General features: G+C 37.8%; 24 non-coding genes across 24 annotated transcripts; all 24 read left to right on the top strand.

The window, feature by feature from the left end:
* Nucleotides 1-652: 652 nt before the first annotated feature.
* On the top strand, nt 653-726 carry TRNAT-UGU (transfer RNA threonine (anticodon UGU)). The gene has a single exon. It is a non-coding gene; the product is annotated as a tRNA-Thr (tRNA).
* Nucleotides 727-1,503: 777 nt separating this feature from the next.
* On the top strand, nt 1,504-1,577 carry TRNAT-UGU (transfer RNA threonine (anticodon UGU)). The gene has a single exon. It is a non-coding gene; the product is annotated as a tRNA-Thr (tRNA).
* A 777-nt stretch (nt 1,578-2,354) lies between these two features.
* TRNAT-UGU (transfer RNA threonine (anticodon UGU)) lies at nt 2,355-2,428 on the top strand. Its single transcript has one exon. It is a non-coding gene; the product is annotated as a tRNA-Thr (tRNA).
* A 777-nt stretch (nt 2,429-3,205) lies between these two features.
* On the top strand, nt 3,206-3,279 carry TRNAT-UGU (transfer RNA threonine (anticodon UGU)). Its single transcript has one exon. It is a non-coding gene; the product is annotated as a tRNA-Thr (tRNA).
* Nucleotides 3,280-4,056: 777 nt separating this feature from the next.
* Nucleotides 4,057-4,130, top strand: TRNAT-UGU (transfer RNA threonine (anticodon UGU)). Its single transcript has one exon. It is a non-coding gene; the product is annotated as a tRNA-Thr (tRNA).
* Nucleotides 4,131-4,907: 777 nt separating this feature from the next.
* Nucleotides 4,908-4,981, top strand: TRNAT-UGU (transfer RNA threonine (anticodon UGU)). Its single transcript has one exon. It is a non-coding gene; the product is annotated as a tRNA-Thr (tRNA).
* Nucleotides 4,982-5,758: 777 nt separating this feature from the next.
* TRNAT-UGU (transfer RNA threonine (anticodon UGU)) lies at nt 5,759-5,832 on the top strand. The gene has a single exon. It is a non-coding gene; the product is annotated as a tRNA-Thr (tRNA).
* A 777-nt stretch (nt 5,833-6,609) lies between these two features.
* On the top strand, nt 6,610-6,683 carry TRNAT-UGU (transfer RNA threonine (anticodon UGU)). The gene has a single exon. It is a non-coding gene; the product is annotated as a tRNA-Thr (tRNA).
* A 777-nt stretch (nt 6,684-7,460) lies between these two features.
* TRNAT-UGU (transfer RNA threonine (anticodon UGU)) lies at nt 7,461-7,534 on the top strand. The gene has a single exon. It is a non-coding gene; the product is annotated as a tRNA-Thr (tRNA).
* A 777-nt stretch (nt 7,535-8,311) lies between these two features.
* TRNAT-UGU (transfer RNA threonine (anticodon UGU)) lies at nt 8,312-8,385 on the top strand. The gene has a single exon. It is a non-coding gene; the product is annotated as a tRNA-Thr (tRNA).
* A 777-nt stretch (nt 8,386-9,162) lies between these two features.
* On the top strand, nt 9,163-9,236 carry TRNAT-UGU (transfer RNA threonine (anticodon UGU)). Its single transcript has one exon. It is a non-coding gene; the product is annotated as a tRNA-Thr (tRNA).
* A 774-nt stretch (nt 9,237-10,010) lies between these two features.
* TRNAT-UGU (transfer RNA threonine (anticodon UGU)) lies at nt 10,011-10,084 on the top strand. Its single transcript has one exon. It is a non-coding gene; the product is annotated as a tRNA-Thr (tRNA).
* A 1,625-nt stretch (nt 10,085-11,709) lies between these two features.
* Nucleotides 11,710-11,783, top strand: TRNAT-UGU (transfer RNA threonine (anticodon UGU)). Its single transcript has one exon. It is a non-coding gene; the product is annotated as a tRNA-Thr (tRNA).
* A 777-nt stretch (nt 11,784-12,560) lies between these two features.
* On the top strand, nt 12,561-12,634 carry TRNAT-UGU (transfer RNA threonine (anticodon UGU)). Its single transcript has one exon. It is a non-coding gene; the product is annotated as a tRNA-Thr (tRNA).
* Nucleotides 12,635-13,411: 777 nt separating this feature from the next.
* TRNAT-UGU (transfer RNA threonine (anticodon UGU)) lies at nt 13,412-13,485 on the top strand. The gene has a single exon. It is a non-coding gene; the product is annotated as a tRNA-Thr (tRNA).
* Nucleotides 13,486-14,262: 777 nt separating this feature from the next.
* On the top strand, nt 14,263-14,336 carry TRNAT-UGU (transfer RNA threonine (anticodon UGU)). Its single transcript has one exon. It is a non-coding gene; the product is annotated as a tRNA-Thr (tRNA).
* A 777-nt stretch (nt 14,337-15,113) lies between these two features.
* TRNAT-UGU (transfer RNA threonine (anticodon UGU)) lies at nt 15,114-15,187 on the top strand. The gene has a single exon. It is a non-coding gene; the product is annotated as a tRNA-Thr (tRNA).
* A 777-nt stretch (nt 15,188-15,964) lies between these two features.
* Nucleotides 15,965-16,038, top strand: TRNAT-UGU (transfer RNA threonine (anticodon UGU)). Its single transcript has one exon. It is a non-coding gene; the product is annotated as a tRNA-Thr (tRNA).
* A 777-nt stretch (nt 16,039-16,815) lies between these two features.
* Nucleotides 16,816-16,889, top strand: TRNAT-UGU (transfer RNA threonine (anticodon UGU)). The gene has a single exon. It is a non-coding gene; the product is annotated as a tRNA-Thr (tRNA).
* Nucleotides 16,890-17,666: 777 nt separating this feature from the next.
* On the top strand, nt 17,667-17,740 carry TRNAT-UGU (transfer RNA threonine (anticodon UGU)). Its single transcript has one exon. It is a non-coding gene; the product is annotated as a tRNA-Thr (tRNA).
* Nucleotides 17,741-18,517: 777 nt separating this feature from the next.
* On the top strand, nt 18,518-18,591 carry TRNAT-UGU (transfer RNA threonine (anticodon UGU)). The gene has a single exon. It is a non-coding gene; the product is annotated as a tRNA-Thr (tRNA).
* A 777-nt stretch (nt 18,592-19,368) lies between these two features.
* Nucleotides 19,369-19,442, top strand: TRNAT-UGU (transfer RNA threonine (anticodon UGU)). The gene has a single exon. It is a non-coding gene; the product is annotated as a tRNA-Thr (tRNA).
* A 777-nt stretch (nt 19,443-20,219) lies between these two features.
* TRNAT-UGU (transfer RNA threonine (anticodon UGU)) lies at nt 20,220-20,293 on the top strand. The gene has a single exon. It is a non-coding gene; the product is annotated as a tRNA-Thr (tRNA).
* Nucleotides 20,294-21,070: 777 nt separating this feature from the next.
* Nucleotides 21,071-21,144, top strand: TRNAT-UGU (transfer RNA threonine (anticodon UGU)). The gene has a single exon. It is a non-coding gene; the product is annotated as a tRNA-Thr (tRNA).
* The last annotated feature ends 604 nt before the right edge of the window (nt 21,145-21,748 follow it).

The following is a 21,748-nucleotide window of genomic DNA, read 5'->3' as shown; positions in this document are numbered from 1 at the left end:
ATCTGTGTTGTCTAAGTACTCAAAAGGAAGAAGATATCAGCCAATGTAGGATGGCATCAAGCATGCCAAATGAAAACAGTGGGTTTACTTTTGCCAGACTGAAATGTTAGAAAAGTTTGATAGCAGCCTTCTTCCACAGGAAATGTTAGAAATATTCACTGCTTGGGCTGAAAAAGATAATTTAGAGTTTCAACATTGGAGATGAAGATTACTTCAACAAGTATGGGATTCAAAAACCATGCATGCAGAGCACAATGGATTAGTAGTCATACGCCATAACCACTCGGCAGCTCGTCCACAGGAAGAGTCTGTAGCCAGATGATGTGATCTAATGAGGATTTTGACAAGTCTGTGCAATTTCACTAAAAACTGTGTATGAGCTTCTGGCAAAGTGACTCTTATCATATCTATGACAGTGGATTATGTCAAGAGTTGGACAAGCTCAAACTTTATAAGAGATTAACCAAAGTTTAGGGTTTTAATATCAGTAATTCAATAAAGATTGTATTTTTTGTCACTATTGAAGCCCTGAAAATTAGTCCAGTAAAGAAAGAATTTGCATTAGTCGTCTATCTCTAGACATTTAAGGACACTGAAAGACATGAGGTGAGGGCGACTCTACCAGTAGTGCTTTTCTAATCTTACACAAAGTGGTGCTGTGGCTTAGTTGGTTAAAGCGCCTGTCTTGTAAACAGGAGATCCTGAGTTCGAATCTCAGCAGTGCCTTCTTTTCATAGCCTCAGTACTGAAGTTTCTATGTTTAACAAAGTACTTTCCTTGTAAAAATACTATAAAGTCAAACTTGTCTTTCTCATATCCCTTCCTTAGATAGTGCAATGGAGAGATTCTAAATCTGTGTTGTCTAAGTACTCAAAAGGAAGAAGATGTCAGCCAATGTAGGATGGCATCAAGCATGCCAAATGAAAAAATTGGGTTTACTTTTGCCAGACTGAAATGTTAGAAAAGTTTGATAGCAGCCTTCTTCCACAGGAAATGTTAGAAATATTCACTGCTTGGGCTGAAAAAGATAATTTAGAGTTTCAACATTGGAGATGAAGATTACTTCAACAAGTATGGGATTCAAAAACCATGCATGCAGAGCACAATGGATTAGTAGTCATACGCCATAACCACTCGGCAGCTCGTCCACAGGAAGAGTCTGTAGCCAGATGATGTGATCTAATGAGGATTTTGACAAGTCTGTGCAATTTCACTAAAGATTGTGTATGAGCTTCTGGCAAAGTGGCTCTTATCATATCTACAACAGTGGATTATGTCAAGAGTTGGACAAGCTCAAACTTTATCAGAGATTAACCAAAGTTTAGGGTTTTAATATCAATAATTCAATAAAGATTGTATTTTTTGTCACTATTGAAGCCCTGAAAATTAGTCCAGTAAAGAAAGAATTTGCATTAGTCGTCTATCTCTAGACATTTAAGGACACTGAAAGACATGAGGTGAGGGCGACTCTACCAGTAGTGCTTTTCTAATCTTACACAAAGTGGTGCTGTGGCTTAGTTGGTTAAAGCGCCTGTCTTGTAAACAGGAGATCCTGAGTTCGAATCTCAGCAGTGCCTTCTTTTCATAGCCTCAGTACTGAAGTTTCTATGTTTAACAATGTACTTTCCTTGTAAAAATACTATAAAGTCAAACTTGTCTTTCTCATATCCCTTCCTTAGATAGTGCAATGGAGAGATTCTAAATCTGTGTTGTCTAAGTACTCAAAAGGAAGAAGATATCAGCCAATGTAGGATGGCATCAAGCATGCCAAATGAAAACAGTGGGTTTACTTTTGCCAGACTGAAATGTTAGAAAAGTTTGATAGCAGCCTTCTTCCACAGGAAATGTTAGAAATATTCACTGCTTGGGCTGAAAAAGATAATTTAGAGTTTCAACATTGGAGATGAAGATTACTTCAACAAGTATGGGATTCAAAAACCATGCATGCAGAGCACAATGGATTAGTAGTCATACGCCATAACCACTCGGCAGCTCGTCCACAGGAAGAGTCTGTAGCCAGATGATGTGATCTAATGAGGATTTTGACAAGTCTGTGCAATTTCACTAAAAACTGTGTATGAGCTTCTGGCAAAGTGACTCTTATCATATCTATGACAGTGGATTATGTCAAGAGTTGGACAAGCTCAAACTTTATAAGAGATTAACCAAAGTTTAGGGTTTTAATATCAGTAATTCAATAAAGATTGTATTTTTTGTCACTATTGAAGCCCTGAAAATTAGTCCAGTAAAGAAAGAATTTGCATTAGTCGTCTATCTCTAGACATTTAAGGACACTGAAAGACATGAGGTGAGGGCGACTCTACCAGTAGTGCTTTTCTAATCTTACACAAAGTGGTGCTGTGGCTTAGTTGGTTAAAGCGCCTGTCTTGTAAACAGGAGATCCTGAGTTCGAATCTCAGCAGTGCCTTCTTTTCATAGCCTCAGTACTGAAGTTTCTATGTTTAACAAAGTACTTTCCTTGTAAAAATACTATAAAGTCAAACTTGTCTTTCTCATATCCCTTCCTTAGATAGTGCAATGGAGAGATTCTAAATCTGTGTTGTCTAAGTACTCAAAAGGAAGAAGATGTCAGCCAATGTAGGATGGCATCAAGCATGCCAAATGAAAAAATTGGGTTTACTTTTGCCAGACTGAAATGTTAGAAAAGTTTGATAGCAGCCTTCTTCCACAGGAAATGTTAGAAATATTCACTGCTTGGGCTGAAAAAGATAATTTAGAGTTTCAACATTGGAGATGAAGATTACTTCAACAAGTATGGGATTCAAAAACCATGCATGCAGAGCACAATGGATTAGTAGTCATACGCCATAACCACTCGGCAGCTCGTCCACAGGAAGAGTCTGTAGCCAGATGATGTGATCTAATGAGGATTTTGACAAGTCTGTGCAATTTCACTAAAGATTGTGTATGAGCTTCTGGCAAAGTGGCTCTTATCATATCTACAACAGTGGATTATGTCAAGAGTTGGACAAGCTCAAACTTTATCAGAGATTAACCAAAGTTTAGGGTTTTAATATCAATAATTCAATAAAGATTGTATTTTTTGTCACTATTGAAGCCCTGAAAATTAGTCCAGTAAAGAAAGAATTTGCATTAGTCGTCTATCTCTAGACATTTAAGGACACTGAAAGACATGAGGTGAGGGCGACTCTACCAGTAGTGCTTTTCTAATCTTACACAAAGTGGTGCTGTGGCTTAGTTGGTTAAAGCGCCTGTCTTGTAAACAGGAGATCCTGAGTTCGAATCTCAGCAGTGCCTTCTTTTCATAGCCTCAGTACTGAAGTTTCTATGTTTAACAATGTACTTTCCTTGTAAAAATACTATAAAGTCAAACTTGTCTTTCTCATATCCCTTCCTTAGATAGTGCAATGGAGAGATTCTAAATCTGTGTTGTCTAAGTACTCAAAAGGAAGAAGATGTCAGCCAATGTAGGATGGCATCAAGCATGCCAAATGAAAAAATTGGGTTTACTTTTGCCAGACTGAAATGTTAGAAAAGTTTGATAGCAGCCTTCTTCCACAGGAAATGTTAGAAATATTCACTGCTTGGGCTGAAAAAGATAATTTAGAGTTTCAACATTGGAGATGAAGATTACTTCAACAAGTATGGGATTCAAAAACCATGCATGCAGAGCACAATGGATTAGTAGTCATACGCCATAACCACTCGGCAGCTCGTCCACAGGAAGAGTCTGTAGCCAGATGATGTGATCTAATGAGGATTTTGACAAGTCTGTGCAATTTCACTAAAGATTGTGTATGAGCTTCTGGCAAAGTGGCTCTTATCATATCTACAACAGTGGATTATGTCAAGAGTTGGACAAGCTCAAACTTTATCAGAGATTAACCAAAGTTTAGGGTTTTAATATCAATAATTCAATAAAGATTGTATTTTTTGTCACTATTGAAGCCCTGAAAATTAGTCCAGTAAAGAAAGAATTTGCATTAGTCGTCTATCTCTAGACATTTAAGGACACTGAAAGACATGAGGTGAGGGCGACTCTACCAGTAGTGCTTTTCTAATCTTACTCAAAGTGGTGCTGTGGCTTAGTTGGTTAAAGCGCCTGTCTTGTAAACAGGAGATCCTGAGTTCGAATCTCAGCAGTGCCTTCTTTTCATAGCCTCAGTACTGAAGTTTCTATGTTTAACAAAGTACTTTCCTTGTAAAAATACTATAAAGTCAAACTTGTCTTTCTCATATCCCTTCCTTAGATAGTGCAATGGAGAGATTCTAAATCTGTGTTGTCTAAGTACTCAAAAGGAAGAAGATGTCAGCCAATGTAGGATGGCATCAAGCATGCCAAATGAAAACAGTGGGTTTACTTTTGCCAGACTGAAATGTTAGAAAAGTTTGATAGCAGCCTTCTTGAACAGGAAATGCTGGAAATATTCACTGCTTGGGCTGAAAAAGATAATTTAGAGTTTCAACATTGGAGATGAAGATTACTTCAACAAGTATGGGATTCAAAAACCATGCATGCAGAGCACAATGGATTAGTAGTCATACGCCATAACCACTCGGCAGCTCGTCCACAGGAAGAGTCTGTAGCCAGATGATGTGATCTAATGAGGATTTTGACAAGTCTGTGCAATTTCACTAAAGATTGTGTATGAGCTTCTGGCAAAGTGGCTCTTATCATATCTACAACAGTGGATTATGTCAAGAGTTGGACAAGCTCAAACTTTATCAGAGATTAACCAAAGTTTAGGGTTTTAATATCAATAATTCAATAAAGATTGTATTTTTTGTCACTATTGAAGCCCTGAAAATTAGTCCAGTAAAGAAAGAATTTGCATTAGTCGTCTATCTCTAGACATTTAAAGACACTGAAAGACATGAGGTGAGGGCGACTCTACCAGTAGTGCTTTTCTAATCTTACTCAAAGTGGTGCTGTGGCTTAGTTGGTTAAAGCGCCTGTCTTGTAAACAGGAGATCCTGAGTTCGAATCTCAGCAGTGCCTTCTTTTCATAGCCTCAGTACTGAAGTTTCTATGTTTAACAAAGTACTTTCCTTGTAAAAATACTATAAAGTCAAACTTGTCTTTCTCATATCCCTTCCTTAGATAGTGCAATGGAGAGATTCTAAATCTGTGTTGTCTAAGTACTCAAAAGGAAGAAGATGTCAGCCAATGTAGGATGGCATCAAGCATGCCAAATGAAAAAATTGGGTTTACTTTTGCCAGACTGAAATGTTAGAAAAGTTTGATAGCAGCCTTCTTCCACAGGAAATGTTAGAAATATTCACTGCTTGGGCTGAAAAAGATAATTTAGAGTTTCAACATTGGAGATGAAGATTACTTCAACAAGTATGGGATTCAAAAACCATGCATGCAGAGCACAATGGATTAGTAGTCATACGCCATAACCACTCGGCAGCTCGTCCACAGGAAGAGTCTGTAGCCAGATGATGTGATCTAATGAGGATTTTGACAAGTCTGTGCAATTTCACTAAAGATTGTGTATGAGCTTCTGGCAAAGTGGCTCTTATCATATCTACAACAGTGGATTATGTCAAGAGTTGGACAAGCTCAAACTTTATCAGAGATTAACCAAAGTTTAGGGTTTTAATATCAATAATTCAATAAAGATTGTATTTTTTGTCACTATTGAAGCCCTGAAAATTAGTCCAGTAAAGAAAGAATTTGCATTAGTCGTCTATCTCTAGACATTTAAGGACACTGAAAGACATGAGGTGAGGGCGACTCTACCAGTAGTGCTTTTCTAATCTTACTCAAAGTGGTGCTGTGGCTTAGTTGGTTAAAGCGCCTGTCTTGTAAACAGGAGATCCTGAGTTCGAATCTCAGCAGTGCCTTCTTTTCATAGCCTCAGTACTGAAGTTTCTATGTTTAACAAAGTACTTTCCTTGTAAAAATACTATAAAGTCAAACTTGTCTTTCTCATATCCCTTCCTTAGATAGTGCAATGGAGAGATTCTAAATCTGTGTTGTCTAAGTACTCAAAAGGAAGAAGATGTCAGCCAATGTAGGATGGCATCAAGCATGCCAAATGAAAACAGTGGGTTTACTTTTGCCAGACTGAAATGTTAGAAAAGTTTGATAGCAGCCTTCTTGAACAGGAAATGCTGGAAATATTCACTGCTTGGGCTGAAAAAGATAATTTAGAGTTTCAACATTGGAGATGAAGATTACTTCAACAAGTATGGGATTCAAAAACCATGCATGCAGAGCACAATGGATTAGTAGTCATACGCCATAACCACTCGGCAGCTCGTCCACAGGAAGAGTCTGTAGCCAGATGATGTGATCTAATGAGGATTTTGACAAGTCTGTGCAATTTCACTAAAGATTGTGTATGAGCTTCTGGCAAAGTGGCTCTTATCATATCTACAACAGTGGATTATGTCAAGAGTTGGACAAGCTCAAACTTTATCAGAGATTAACCAAAGTTTAGGGTTTTAATATCAATAATTCAATAAAGATTGTATTTTTTGTCACTATTGAAGCCCTGAAAATTAGTCCAGTAAAGAAAGAATTTGCATTAGTCGTCTATCTCTAGACATTTAAAGACACTGAAAGACATGAGGTGAGGGCGACTCTACCAGTAGTGCTTTTCTAATCTTACTCAAAGTGGTGCTGTGGCTTAGTTGGTTAAAGCGCCTGTCTTGTAAACAGGAGATCCTGAGTTCGAATCTCAGCAGTGCCTTCTTTTCATAGCCTCAGTACTGAAGTTTCTATGTTTAACAAAGTACTTTCCTTGTAAAAATACTATAAAGTCAAACTTGTCTTTCTCATATCCCTTCCTTAGATAGTGCAATGGAGAGATTCTAAATCTGTGTTGTCTAAGTACTCAAAAGGAAGAAGATGTCAGCCAATGTAGGATGGCATCAAGCATGCCAAATGAAAAAATTGGGTTTACTTTTGCCAGACTGAAATGTTAGAAAAGTTTGATAGCAGCCTTCTTCCACAGGAAATGTTAGAAATATTCACTGCTTGGGCTGAAAAAGATAATTTAGAGTTTCAACATTGGAGATGAAGATTACTTCAACAAGTATGGGATTCAAAAACCATGCATGCAGAGCACAATGGATTAGTAGTCATACGCCATAACCACTCGGCAGCTCGTCCACAGGAAGAGTCTGTAGCCAGATGATGTGATCTAATGAGGATTTTGACAAGTCTGTGCAATTTCACTAAAGATTGTGTATGAGCTTCTGGCAAAGTGGCTCTTATCATATCTACAACAGTGGATTATGTCAAGAGTTGGACAAGCTCAAACTTTATCAGAGATTAACCAAAGTTTAGGGTTTTAATATCAATAATTCAATAAAGATTGTATTTTTTGTCACTATTGAAGCCCTGAAAATTAGTCCAGTAAAGAAAGAATTTGCATTAGTCGTCTATCTCTAGACATTTAAGGACACTGAAAGACATGAGGTGAGGGCGACTCTACCAGTAGTGCTTTTCTAATCTTACTCAAAGTGGTGCTGTGGCTTAGTTGGTTAAAGCGCCTGTCTTGTAAACAGGAGATCCTGAGTTCGAATCTCAGCAGTGCCTTCTTTTCATAGCCTCAGTACTGAAGTTTCTATGTTTAACAAAGTACTTTCCTTGTAAAAATACTATAAAGTCAAACTTGTCTTTCTCATATCCCTTCCTTAGATAGTGCAATGGAGAGATTCTAAATCTGTGTTGTCTAAGTACTCAAAAGGAAGAAGATGTCAGCCAATGTAGGATGGCATCAAGCATGCCAAATGAAAACAGTGGGTTTACTTTTGCCAGACTGAAATGTTAGAAAAGTTTGATAGCAGCCTTCTTGAACAGGAAATGCTGGAAATATTCACTGCTTGGGCTGAAAAAGATAATTTAGAGTTTCAACATTGGAGATGAAGATTACTTCAACAAGTATGGGATTCAAAAACCATGCATGCAGAGCACAATGGATTAGTAGTCATACGCCATAACCACTCGGCAGCTCGTCCACAGGAAGAGTCTGTAGCCAGATGATGTGATCTAATGAGGATTTTGACAAGTCTGTGCAATTTCACTAAAGATTGTGTATGAGCTTCTGGCAAAGTGGCTCTTATCATATCTACAACAGTGGATTATGTCAAGAGTTGGACAAGCTCAAACTTTATCAGAGATTAACCAAAGTTTAGGGTTTTAATATCAATAATTCAATAAAGATTGTATTTTTTGTCACTATTGAAGCCCTGAAAATTAGTCCAGTAAAGAAAGAATTTGCATTAGTCGTCTATCTCTAGACATTTAAGGACACTGAAAGACATGAGGTGAGGGCGACTCTACCAGTAGTGCTTTTCTAATCTTACTCAAAGTGGTGCTGTGGCTTAGTTGGTTAAAGCGCCTGTCTTGTAAACAGGAGATCCTGAGTTCGAATCTCAGCAGTGCCTTCTTTTCATAGCCTCAGTACTGAAGTTTCTATGTTTAACAAAGTACTTTCCTTGTAAAAATACTATAAAGTCAAACTTGTCTTTCTCATATCCCTTCCTTAGATAGTGCAATGGAGAGATTCTAAATCTGTGTTGTCTAAGTACTCAAAAGGAAGAAGGTGTCAGCCAATGTAGGATGGCATCAAGCATGCCAAATGAAAACAGTGGGTTTACTTTTGCCAGACTGAAATGTTAGAAAAGTTTGATAGCAGCCTTCTTGAACAGGAAATGCTGGAAATATTCACTGCTTGGGCTGAAAAAGATAATTTAGAGTTTCAACATTGGAGATGAAGATTACTTCAACAAGTATGGGATTCAAAAACCATGCATGCAGAGCACAATGGATTAGTAGTCATACACCATAACCACTCAGCAGCTCGTCCACAGGAAGAGTCTGTAGCCAGATGATGTGATCTAATGAGGATTTTGACAAGTCTGTGCAATTTCACTAAAGATTGTGTATGAGCTTCTGGCAAAGTGGCTCTTATCATATCTACAACAGTGGATTATGTCAAGAGTTGGACAAGCTCAAACTTTATCAGAGATTAACCAAAGTTTAGGGTTTTAATATCAATAATTCAATAAAGATTGTATTTTTTGTCACTATTGAAGCCCTGAAAATTAGTCCAGTAAAGAAAGAATTTGCATTAGTCGTCTATCTCTAGACATTTAAGGACACTGAAAGACATGAGGTGAGGGCGACTCTACCAGTAGTGCTTTTCTAATCTTACTCAAAGTGGTGCTGTGGCTTAGTTGGTTAAAGCGCCTGTCTTGTAAACAGGAGATCCTGAGTTCGAATCTCAGCAGTGCCTTCTTTTCATAGCCTCAGTACTGAAGTTTCTATGTTTAACAAAGTACTTTCCTTGTAAAAATACTATAAAGTCAAACTTGTCTTTCTCATATCCCTTCCTTAGATAGTGCAATGGAGAGATTCTAAATCTGTGTTGTCTAAGTACTCAAAAGGAAGAAGATGTCAGCCAATGTAGGATGGCATCAAGCATGCCAAATGAAAACAGTGGGTTAACTTTTGCCAGACTGAAATGTTAGAAAAGTTTGATAGCAGCCTTCTTGAACAGGAAATGCTGGAAATATTCAGTGCTTGGGCTGAAAAAGATAATTTAGAGTTTCAACATTGGAGATGAAGATTACTTCAACAAGTATGGGATTCAAAAACCATGCATGCAGAGCACAATGGATTAGTAGTCATACGCCATAACCACTCGGCAGCTCGTCAACAGGAAGAGTCTGTAGCCAGATGATGTGATCTAATGAGGATTTTGACAAGTCTGTGCAATTTCACTAAAGATTGTGTATGAGCTTCTGGCAAAGTGGCTCTTATCATATCTACAACAGGGGATTATGTCAAGAGTTAGATTAGCTCAATATTTATCAAAGATTAACCAAAGTTTAGGGTTTTAATATCAGTAATTTAATCAAGATTGTATTTTGTGTCACTATTGAAGCCCTGAAAATTAGTCTATAAAAGAAACAATTTGCATTGGTCTATCTCTAGACATTCAAGGACACTGAAAGACATGAGGTGAGGGCGACTCTACCAGTAGTGCTTTTCTAATCTTACACAAAGTGGTGCTGTGGCTTAGTTGGTTAAAGCGCCTGTCTTGTAAACAGGAGATCCTGAGTTCGAATCTCAGCAGTGCCTTCTTTTCATAGCCTCAGTACTGAAGTTTCTATGTTTAACAATGTACATCCCTTGTAAAAATACTATAAAGTCAAACTTGTCTTTCTCATATCCCTTCCTTAGATAGTGCAATGGAGAGATTCTAAATCTGTGTTGTCTAAGTACTCAAAAGGAAGAAGATGTCAGCCAATGTAGGATGGCATCAAGCATGCCAAATGAAAACAGTGGGTTAACTTTTGCCAGACTGAAATGTTAGAAAAGTTTGATAGCAGCCTTCTTGAACAGGAAATGCTGGAAATATTCAGTGCTTGGGCTGAAAAAGATAATTTAGAGTTTCAACATTGGAGATGAAGATTACTTCAACAAGTATGGGATTCAAAAACCATGCATGCAGAGCACAATGGATTAGTAGTCATACGCCATAACCACTCGGCAGCTCGTCAACAGGAAGAGTCTGTAGCCAGATGATGTGATCTAATGAGGATTTTGACAAGTCTGTGCAATTTCACTAAAGATTGTGTATGAGCTTCTGGCAAAGTGGCTCTTATCATATCTACAACAGGGGATTATGTCAAGAGTTAGATTAGCTCAAACTTTATCAAAGATTAACCAAAGTTTAGGGTTTTAATATCAGTAATTTAATCAAGATTGTATTTTGTGTCACTATTGAAGCCCTGAAAATTAGTCTATAAAAGAAACAATTTGCATTGGTCTATCTCTAGACATTCAAGGACACTGAAAGACATGAGGTGAGGGCGACTCTACCAGTAGTGCTTTTCTAATCTTACACAAAGTGGTGCTGTGGCTTAGGTGGTTAAATCGCCTGTCTTGTAAACAGGAGATCCTGAGTTCGAATCTCAGCAGTGCCTTCTTTTCATAGCCTCAGTACTGAAGTTTCTATGTTTAACAATGTACATCCCTTGTAAAAATACTATAAAGTCAAACTTGTCTTTCTCATATCCCTTCCTTAGATAGTGCAATGGAGAGATTCTAAATCTGTGTTGTCTAAGTACTCAAAAGGAAGAAGATGTCAGCCAATGTAGGATGGCATCAAGCATGCCAAATGAAAACAGTGGGTTTACTTTTGCCAGACTGAAATGTTAGAAAAGTTTGATAGCAGCCTTCTTGAACAGGAAATGCTGGAAATATTCACTGCTTGTGCTGAAAAAGATAATTTAGAGTTTCAACATTGGAGATGAAGATTACTTTAACAAGTATGGGATTCAAAAACCATGCATGCAGAGCACAATGGATTAGTAGTCATACGCCATAACCACTCGGCAGCTCGTCAACAGGAAGAGTCTGTAGCCAGATGATGTGATCTAATGAGGATTTTGACAAGTCTGTGCAATTTCACTAAAGATTGTGTATGAGCTTCTGGCAAAGTGGCTCTTATCATATCTACAACAGTGGATTATGTCAAGAGTTGGACAAGCTCAAACTTTATCAGAGATTAACCAAAGTTTAGGGTTTTAATATCAGTAATTCAATAAAGATTGTATTTTTTGTCACTATTGAAGCCCTGAAAATTAGTCCAGTAAAGAAAGAATTTGCATTAGTCGTCTATCTCTAGACATTCAAGGACACTGAAAGACATGAGATGAGGGCGACTCTACCAGTAGTGCTTTTCTAATCTTACTCAAAGTGGTGCTGTGGCTTAGTTGGTTAAAGCGCCTGTCTTGTAAACAGGAGATCCTGAGTTCGAATCTCAGCAGTGCCTTCTTTTCATAGCCTCAGTACTGAAGTTTCTATGTTTAACAAAGTACTTTCCTTGTAAAAATACTATAAAGTCAAACTTGTTTTTCTCATATCCCTTCCTTAGATAGTGCAATGGAGAGATTCTAAATCTGTGTTGTCTAAGTACTCAAAAGGAAGAAGATGTCAGCTAATGTAGGATGGCATCAAGCATGCCAAATGAAAACAGTGGGTTTACTTTTGCCAGACTGAAATGTTAGAAAAGTTTGATAGCAGCCTTCTTGAACAGGAAATGCTGGAAATATTCACTGCTTGTGCTGAAAAAGATAATTTAGAGTTTCAACATTGGAGATGAAGATTACTTTAACAAGTATGGGATTCAAAAACCATGCATGCAGAGCACAATGGATTAGTAGTCATACGCCATAACCACTCGGCAGCTCGTCAACAGGAAGAGTCTGTAGCCAGATGATGTGATCTAATGAGGATTTTGACAAGTCTGTGCAATTTCACTAAAGATTGTGTATGAGCTTCTGGCAAAGTGGCTCTTATCATATCTACAACAGTGGATTATGTCAAGAGTTGGACAAGCTCAAACTTTATCAGAGATTAACCAAAGTTTAGGGTTTTAATATCAGTAATTCAATAAAGATTGTATTTTTTGTCACTATTGAAGCCCTGAAAATTAGTCCAGTAAAGAAAGAATTTGCATTAGTCGTCTATCTCTAGACATTCAAGGACACTGAAAGACATGAGATGAGGGCGACTCTACCAGTAGTGCTTTTCTAATCTTACTCAAAGTGGTGCTGTGGCTTAGTTGGTTAAAGCGCCTGTCTTGTAAACAGGAGATCCTGAGTTCGAATCTCAGCAGTGCCTTCTTTTCATAGCCTCAGTACTGAAGTTTCTATGTTTAACAAAGTACTTTCCTTGCAAAAATACTATAAAGTCAAACTTGTTTTTCTCATATCCCTTCCTTAGATAGTGCAATGGAGAGATTCTAAATCTGTGTTGTCTAAGTACTCAAAAGGAAGAAGATGTCAGCTAATGTAGGATGGCATCAAGCATGCCAAATGAAAACAGTGGGTTTACTTTTGCCAGACTGAAATGTTAGAAAAGTTTGATAGCAGCCTTCTTGAACAGGAAATGCTGGAAATATTCACTGCTTGGGCTGAAAAAGATAATTTAGAGTTTCAACATTGGAGATGAAGATTACTTCAACAAGTATGGGATTCAAAAACCATGCATGCAGAGCACAATGGATTAGTAGTCATACGCCATAACCACTCGGCAGCTCGTCAACAGGAAGAGTCTGTAGCCAGATGATGTGATCTAATGAGGATTTTGACAAGTCTGTGCAATTTCACTAAAGATTGTGTATGAGCTTCTGGCAAAGTGGCTCTTATCATATCTACAACAGTGGATTATGTCAAGAGTTGGACAAGCTCAAACTTTATCAGAGATTAACCAAAGTTTAGGGTTTTAATATCAGTAATTCAATAAAGATTGTATTTTTTGTCACTATTGAAGCCCTGAAAATTAGTCCAGTAAAGAAAGAATTTGCATTAGTCGTCTATCTCTAGACATTCAAGGACACTGAAAGACATGAGATGAGGGCGACTCTACCAGTAGTGCTTTTCTAATCTTACTCAAAGTGGTGCTGTGGCTTAGTTGGTTAAAGCGCCTGTCTTGTAAACAGGAGATCCTGAGTTCGAATCTCAGCAGTGCCTTCTTTTCATAGCCTCAGTACTGAAGTTTCTATGTTTAACAAAGTACTTTCCTTGCAAAAATACTATAAAGTCAAACTTGTTTTTCTCATATCCCTTCCTTAGATAGTGCAATGGAGAGATTCTAAATCTGTGTTGTCTAAGTACTCAAAAGGAAGAAGATGTCAGCTAATGTAGGATGGCATCAAGCATGCCAAATGAAAACAGTGGGTTTACTTTTGCCAGACTGAAATGTTAGAAAAGTTTGATAGCAGCCTTCTTGAACAGGAAATGCTGGAAATATTCACTGCTTGGGCTGAAAAAGATAATTTAGAGTTTCAACATTGGAGATGAAGATTACTTCAACAAGTATGGGATTCAAAAACCATGCATGCAGAGCACAATGGATTAGTAGTCATACGCCATAACCACTCGGCAGCTCGTCAACAGGAAGAGTCTGTAGCCAGATGATGTGATCTAATGAGGATTTTGACAAGTCTGTGCAATTTCACTAAAGATTGTGTATGAGCTTCTGGCAAAGTGGCTCTTATCATATCTACAACAGTGGATTATGTCAAGAGTTGGACAAGCTCAAACTTTATCAGAGATTAACCAAAGTTTAGGGTTTTAATATCAGTAATTCAATAAAGATTGTATTTTTTGTCACTATTGAAGCCCTGAAAATTAGTCCAGTAAAGAAAGAATTTGCATTGGTCGTCTATCTCTAGACATTCAAGGACACTGAAAGACATGAGATGAGGGCGACTCTACCAGTAGTGCTTTTCTAATCTTACTCAAAGTGGTGCTGTGGCTTAGTTGGTTAAAGCGCCTGTCTTGTAAACAGGAGATCCTGAGTTCGAATCTCAGCAGTGCCTTCTTTTCATAGCCTCAGTACTGAAGTTTCTATGTTTAACAAAGTACTTTCCTTGTAAAAATACTATAAAGTCAAACTTGTCTTTCTCATATCCCTTCCTTAGATAGTGCAATGGAGAGATTCTAAATCTGTGTTGTCTAAGTACTCAAAAGGAAGAAGATGTCAGCCAATGTAGGATGGCATCAAGCATGCCAAATGAAAACAGTGGGTTTACTTTTGCCAGACTGAAATGTTAGAAAAGTTTGATAGCAGCCTTCTTGAACAGGAAATGCTGGAAATATTCACTGCTTGTGCTGAAAAAGATAATTTAGAGTTTCAACATTGGAGATGAAGATTACTTTAACAAGTATGGGATTCAAAAACCATGCATGCAGAGCACAATGGATTAGTAGTCATACGCCATAACCACTCGGCAGCTCGTCAACAGGAAGAGTCTGTAGCCAGATGATGTGATCTAATGAGGATTTTGACAAGTCTGTGCAATTTCACTAAAGATTGTGTATGAGCTTCTGGCAAAGTGGCTCTTATCATATCTACAACGGTGGATTATGTCAAGAGTTGGACAAGCTCAAACTTTATCAGAGATTAACCAAAGTTTAGGGTTTTAATATCAGTAATTCAATAAAGATTGTATTTTTTGTCACTATTGAAGCCCTGAAAATTAGTCCAGTAAAGAAAGAATTTGCATTAGTCGTCTATCTCTAGACATTCAAGGACACTGAAAGACATGAGATGAGGGCGACTCTACCAGTAGTGCTTTTCTAATCTTACTCAAAGTGGTGCTGTGGCTTAGTTGGTTAAAGCGCCTGTCTTGTAAACAGGAGATCCTGAGTTCGAATCTCAGCAGTGCCTTCTTTTCATAGCCTCAGTACTGAAGTTTCTATGTTTAACAAAGTACTTTCCTTGTAAAAATACTATAAAGTCAAACTTGTCTTTCTCATATCCCTTCCTTAGATAGTGCAATGGAGAGATTCTAAATCTGTGTTGTCTAAGTACTCAAAAGGAAGAAGATGTCAGCCAATGTAGGATGGCATCAAGCATGCCAAATGAAAACAGTGGGTTTACTTTTGCCAGACTGAAATGTTAGAAAAGTTTGATAGCAGCCTTCTTGAACAGGAAATGCTGGAAATATTCACTGCTTGTGCTGAAAAAGATAATTTAGAGTTTCAACATTGGAGATGAAGATTACTTTAACAAGTATGGGATTCAAAAACCATGCATGCAGAGCACAATGGATTAGTAGTCATACGCCATAACCACTCGGCAGCTCGTCAACAGGAAGAGTCTGTAGCCAGATGATGTGATCTAATGAGGATTTTGACAAGTCTGTGCAATTTCACTAAAGATTGTGTATGAGCTTCTGGCAAAGTGGCTCTTATCATATCTACAACGGTGGATTATGTCAAGAGTTGGACAAGCTCAAACTTTATCAGAGATTAACCAAAGTTTAGGGTTTTAATATCAGTAATTCAATAAAGATTGTATTTTTTGTCACTATTGAAGCCCTGAAAATTAGTCCAGTAAAGAAAGAATTTGCATTAGTCGTCTATCTCTAGACATTCAAGGACACTGAAAGACATGAGATGAGGGCGACTCTACCAGTAGTGCTTTTCTAATCTTACTCAAAGTGGTGCTGTGGCTTAGTTGGTTAAAGCGCCTGTCTTGTAAACAGGAGATCCTGAGTTCGAATCTCAGCAGTGCCTTCTTTTCATAGCCTCAGTACTGAAGTTTCTATGTTTAACAAAGTACTTTCCTTGTAAAAATACTATAAAGTCAAACTTGTCTTTCTCATATCCCTTCCTTAGATAGTGCAATGGAGAGATTCTAAATCTGTGTTGTCTAAGTACTCAAAAGGAAGAAGATGTCAGCCAATGTAGGATGGCATCAAGCATGCCAAATGAAAACAGTGGGTTTACTTTTGCCAGACTGAAATGTTAGAAAAGTTTGATAGCAGCCTTCTTGAACAGGAAATGCTGGAAATATTCACTGCTTGTGCTGAAAAAGATAATTTAGAGTTTCAACATTGGAGATGAAGATTACTTTAACAAGTATGGGATTCAAAAACCATGCATGCAGAGCACAATGGATTAGTAGTCATACGCCATAACCACTCGGCAGCTCGTCAACAGGAAGAGTCTGTAGCCAGATGATGTGATCTAATGAGGATTTTGACAAGTCTGTGCAATTTCACTAAAGATTGTGTATGAGCTTCTGGCAAAGTGGCTCTTATCATATCTACAACAGTGGATTATGTCAAGAGTTGGACAAGCTCAAACTTTATCAGAGATTAACCAAAGTTTAGGGTTTTAATATCAGTAATTCAATAAAGATTGTATTTTTTGTCACTATTGAAGCCCTGAAAATTAGTCCAGTAAAGAAAGAATTTGCATTAGTCGTCTATCTCTAGACATTCAAGGACACTGAAAGACATGAGATGAGGGCGACTCTACCAGTAGTGCTTTTCTAATCTTACTCAAAGTGGTGCTGTGGCTTAGTTGGTTAAAGCGCCTGTCTTGTAAACAGGAGATCCTGAGTTCGAATCTCAGCAGTGCCTTCTTTTCATAGCCTCAGTACTGAAGTTTCTATGTTTAACAAAGTACTTTCCTTGTAAAAATACTATAAAGTCAAACTTGTCTTTCTCATATCCCTTCCTTAGATAGTGCAATGGAGAGATTCTAAATCTGTGTTGTCTAAGTACTCAAAAGGAAGAAGATGTCAGCTAATGTAGGATGGCATCAAGCATGCCAAATGAAAACAGTGGGTTTACTTTTGCCAGACTGAAATGTTAGAAAAGTTTGATAGCAGCCTTCTTGAACAGGAAATGCTGGAAATATTCACTGCTTGGGCTGAAAAAGATAATTTAGAGTTTCAACATTGGAGATGAAGATTACTTCAACAAGTATGGGATTCAAAAACCATGCATGCAGAGCACAATGGATTAGTAGTCATACGCCATAACCACTCGGCAGCTCGTCAACAGGAAGAGTCTGTAGCCAGATGATGTGATCTAATGAGGATTTTGACAAGTCTGTGCAATTTCACTAAAGATTGTGTATGAGCTTCTGGCAAAGTGGCTCTTATCATATCTACAACAGTGGATTATGTCAAGAGTTGGACAAGCTCAAACTTTATCAGAGATTAACCAAAGTTTAGGGTTTTAATATCAGTAATTCAATAAAGATTGTATTTTTTGTCACTATTGAAGCCCTGAAAATTAGTCCAGTAAAGAAAGAATTTGCATTAGTCGTCTATCTCTAGACATTCAAGGACACTGAAAGACATGAGATGAGGGCGACTCTACCAGTAGTGCTTTTCTAATCTTACTCAAAGTGGTGCTGTGGCTTAGTTGGTTAAAGCGCCTGTCTTGTAAACAGGAGATCCTGAGTTCGAATCTCAGCAGTGCCTTCTTTTCATAGCCTCAGTACTGAAGTTTCTATGTTTAACAAAGTACTTTCCTTGTAAAAATACTATAAAGTCAAACTTGTTTTTCTCATATCCCTTCCTTAGATAGTGCAATGGAGAGATTCTAAATCTGTGTTGTCTAAGTACTCAAAAGGAAGAAGATGTCAGCTAATGTAGGATGGCATCAAGCATGCCAAATGAAAACAGTGGGTTTACTTTTGCCAGACTGAAATGTTAGAAAAGTTTGATAGCAGCCTTCTTGAACAGGAAATGCTGGAAATATTCACTGCTTGGGCTGAAAAAGATAATTTAGAGTTTCAACATTGGAGATGAAGATTACTTCAACAAGTATGGGATTCAAAAACCATGCATGCAGAGCACAATGGATTAGTAGTCATACGCCATAACCACTCGGCAGCTCGTCAACAGGAAGAGTCTGTAGCCAGATGATGTGATCTAATGAGGATTTTGACAAGTCTGTGCAATTTCACTAAAGATTGTGTATGAGCTTCTGGCAAAGTGGCTCTTATCATATCTACAACAGTGGATTATGTCAAGAGTTGGACAAGCTCAAACTTTATCAGAGATTAACCAAAGTTTAGGGTTTTAATATCAGTAATTCAATAAAGATTGTATTTTTTGTCACTATTGAAGCCCTGAAAATTAGTCCAGTAAAGAAAGAATTTGCATTAGTCGTCTATCTCTAGACATTCAAGGACACTGAAAGACATGAGATGAGGGCGACTCTACCAGTAGTGCTTTTCTAATCTTACTCAAAGTGGTGCTGTGGCTTAGTTGGTTAAAGCGCCTGTCTTGTAAACAGGAGATCCTGAGTTCGAATCTCAGCAGTGCCTTCTTTTCATAGCCTCAGTACTGAAGTTTCTATGTTTAACAAAGTACTTTCCTTGTAAAAATACTATAAAGTCAAACTTGTCTTTCTCATATCCCTTCCTTAGATAGTGCAATGGAGAGATTCTAAATCTGTGTTGTCTAAGTACTCAAAAGGAAGAAGATGTCAGCTAATGTAGGATGGCATCAAGCATGCCAAATGAAAACAGTGGGTTTACTTTTGCCAGACTGAAATGTTAGAAAAGTTTGATAGCAGCCTTCTTGAACAGGAAATGCTGGAAATATTCACTGCTTGGGCTGAAAAAGATAATTTAGAGTTTCAACATTGGAGATGAAGATTACTTCAACAAGTATGGGATTCAAAAACCATGCATGCAGAGCACAATGGATTAGTAGTCATACGCCATAACCACTCGGCAGCTCGTCAACAGGAAGAGTCTGTAGCCAGATGATGTGATCTAATGAGGATTTTGACAAGTCTGTGCAATTTCACTAAAGATTGTGTATGAGCTTCTGGCAAAGTGGCTCTTATCATATCTACAACAGTGGATTATGTCAAGAGTTGGACAAGCTCAAACTTTATCAGAGATTAACCAAAGTTTAGGGTTTTAATATCAGTAATTCAATAAAGATTGTATTTTTTGTCACTATTGAAGCCCTGAAAATTAGTCCAGTAAAGAAAGAATTTGCATTAGTCGTCTATCTCTAGACATTCAAGGACACTGAAAGACATGAGATGAGGGCGACTCTACCAGTAGTGCTTTTCTAATCTTACTCAAAGTGGTGCTGTGGCTTAGTTGGTTAAAGCGCCTGTCTTGTAAACAGGAGATCCTGAGTTCGAATCTCAGCAGTGCCTTCTTTTCATAGCCTCAGTACTGAAGTTTCTATGTTTAACAAAGTACTTTCCTTGTAAAAATACTATAAAGTCAAACTTGTCTTTCTCATATCCCTTCCTTAGATAGTGCAATGGAGAGATTCTAAATCTGTGTTGTCTAAGTACTCAAAAGGAAGAAGATGTCAGCTAATGTAGGATGGCATCAAGCATGCCAAATGAAAACAGTGGGTTTACTTTTGCCAGACTGAAATGTTAGAAAAGTTTGATAGCAGCCTTCTTGAACAGGAAATGCTGGAAATATTCACTGCTTGGGCTGAAAAAGATAATTTAGAGTTTCAACATTGGAGATGAAGATTACTTCAACAAGTATGGGATTCAAAAACCATGCATGCAGAGCACAATGGATTAGTAGTCATACGCCATAACCACTCGGCAGCTCGTCAACAGGAAGAGTCTGTAGCCAGATGATGTGATCTAATGAGGATTTTGACAAGTCTGTGCAATTTCACTAAAGATTGTGTATGAGCTTCTGGCAAAGTGGCTCTTATCATATCTACAACAGTGGATTATGTCAAGAGTTGGACAAGCTCAAACTTTATCAGAGATTAACCAAAGTTTAGGGTTTTAATATCAGTAATTCAATAAAGATTGTATTTTTTGTCACTATTGAAGCCCTGAAAATTAGTCCAGTAAAGAAAGAATTTGCATTAGTCGTCTATCTCTAGACATTCAAGGACACTGAAAGACATGAGATGAGGGCGACTCTACCAGTAGTGCTTTTCTAATCTTACTCAAAGTGGTGCTGTGGCTTAGTTGGTTAAAGCGCCTGTCTTGTAAACAGGAGATCCTGAGTTCGAATCTCAGCAGTGCCTTCTTTTCATAGCCTCAGTACTGAAGTTTCTATGTTTAACAAAGTACTTTCCTTGTAAAAATACTATAAAGTCAAACTTGTTTTTCTCATATCCCTTCCTTAGATAGTGCAATGGAGAGATTCTAAATCTGTGTTGTCTAAGTACTCAAAAGGAAGAAGATGTCAGCTAATGTAGGATGGCATCAAGCATGCCAAATGAAAACAGTGGGTTTACTTTTGCCAGACTGAAATGTTAGAAAAGTTTGATAGCAGCCTTCTTGAACAGGAAATGCTGGAAATATTCACTGCTTGGGCTGAAAAAGATAATTTAGAGTTTCAACATTGGAGATGAAGATTACTTCAACAAGTATGGGATTCAAAAACCATGCATGCAGAGCACAATGGATTAGTAGTCATACGCCATAACCACTCGGCAGCTCGTCAACAGGAAGAGTCTGTAGCCAGATGATGTGATCTAATGAGGATTTTGACAAGTCTGTGCAATTTCACTAAAGATTGTGTATGAGCTTCTGGCAAAGTGGCTCTTATCATATCTACAACAGTGGATTATGTCAAGAGTTGGACAAGCTCAAACTTTATCAGAGATTAACCAAAGTTTAGGGTTTTAATATCAGTAATTCAATAAAGATTGTATTTTTTGTCACTATTGAAGCCCTGAAAATTAGTCCAGTAAAGAAAGAATTTGCATTGGTCGTCTATCTCTAGACATTCAAGGACACTGAAAGACATGAGATGAGGGCGACTCTACCAGTAGTGCTTTTCTAATCTTACTCAAAGTGGTGCTGTGGCTTAGTTGGTTAAAGCGCCTGTCTTGTAAACAGGAGATCCTGAGTTCGAATCTCAGCAGTGCCTTCTTTTCATAGCCTCAGTACTGAAGTTTCTATGTTTAACAAAGTACTTTCCTTGTAAAAATACTATAAAGTCAAACTTGTCTTTCTCATATCCCTTCCTTAGATAGTGCAATGGAGAGATTCTAAATCTGTGTTGTCTAAGTACTCAAAAGGAAGAAGATGTCAGCCAATGTAGGATGGCATCAAGCATGCCAAATGAAAACAGTGGGTTTACTTTTGCCAGACTGAAATGTTAGAAAAGTTTGATAGCAGCCTTCTTGAACAGGAAATGCTGGAAATATTCACTGCTTGTGCTGAAAAAGATAATTTAGAGTTTCAACATTGGAGATGAAGATTACTTTAACAAGTATGGGATTCAAAAACCATGCATGCAGAGCACAATGGATTAGTAGTCATACGCCATAACCACTCGGCAGCTCGTCAACAGGAAGAGTCTGTAGCCAGATGATGTGATCTAATGAGGATTTTGACAAGTCTGTGCAATTTCACTAAAGATTGTGTATGAGCTTCTGGCAAAGTGGCTCTTATCATATCTACAACGGTGGATTATGTCAAGAGTTGGACAAGCTCAAACTTTATCAGAGATTAACCAAAGTTTAGGGTTT

This window comes from Anomaloglossus baeobatrachus, chromosome 7, assembly GCF_048569485.1.
Source record: "Anomaloglossus baeobatrachus isolate aAnoBae1 chromosome 7, aAnoBae1.hap1, whole genome shotgun sequence".
Taxonomy (NCBI): Eukaryota; Metazoa; Chordata; class Amphibia; order Anura; family Aromobatidae; genus Anomaloglossus; species Anomaloglossus baeobatrachus.
Note: the sequence above shows the minus strand (reverse complement) of the source record. Positions and strands in the feature narration are given on the sequence as shown.